This window comes from Pygoscelis adeliae, unplaced genomic scaffold (genome assembly GCF_000699105.1).
Source record: "Pygoscelis adeliae isolate BGI_AS28 unplaced genomic scaffold, ASM69910v1 Scaffold372, whole genome shotgun sequence".
Lineage (NCBI taxonomy): Eukaryota > Metazoa > Chordata > Aves > Sphenisciformes > Spheniscidae > Pygoscelis > Pygoscelis adeliae.
Window position 1 is genome coordinate 2127150 of NW_008824357.1, and position 686 is coordinate 2127835.

Below are 686 nucleotides of genomic sequence, written 5' to 3' on the forward strand. Positions count from 1 at the left end.
GCAGGTGACGAGGTACCAGAGTGGGGGCATAGGGACGCAGGACAACATCCGCAACGAGCAGTTTTCCCGGGATCAGCTGCTCCCCAGGACTCCCAGCGCTCCGGGGCCAGAGGTACATGAGCGTGCCCCTTCGCTCTGTCGTGCTCGGCCGAGGTCTGATGCTTTCCTCTGCCTTCACCAAGCTGATCAGCTTGGGGGAGCTTCCAGGGCTGGACCACGGTTTCTGCATGGAGATGGCGAGGGGTCTCTTGCCCTTGTTCTGGGTTCAGGACTGCAAAATCTGCTTGTTGCAGTCGGCTGCCAGAGTCCTCTGCAGGTTTAATGCCGATGCTGAGCAAACAGACAGCTCTTCTCTCCCTGGCTGGGACCCACGAGGCAGCTCTCCCCTGCTTGTGACCTGCTGTCATCCCAAAGCTAGGAAATGATGAGTGTCCTGGGGGAGTGTGGTGATCTCCTGCCCCAGCAGCCCCTGGAGAGGGGGAGAGGGTCTCCAACCCCCCCGTTAATGGGACTGGGGGACAGCATTTGTGCCGGGGCTTGGATGCTACAGGACGTTTTCTTTCCAGGTGATGGTGCCGAGCACCTCGTATCCCAATGTGAAACCCAGGAGGAATCTGGTTCCAGTGCAAGGAAAAGACCCTGTTACCCGTAAGTGCTGGGGCCCAGGGGATGTGCAGGGGGGCGGG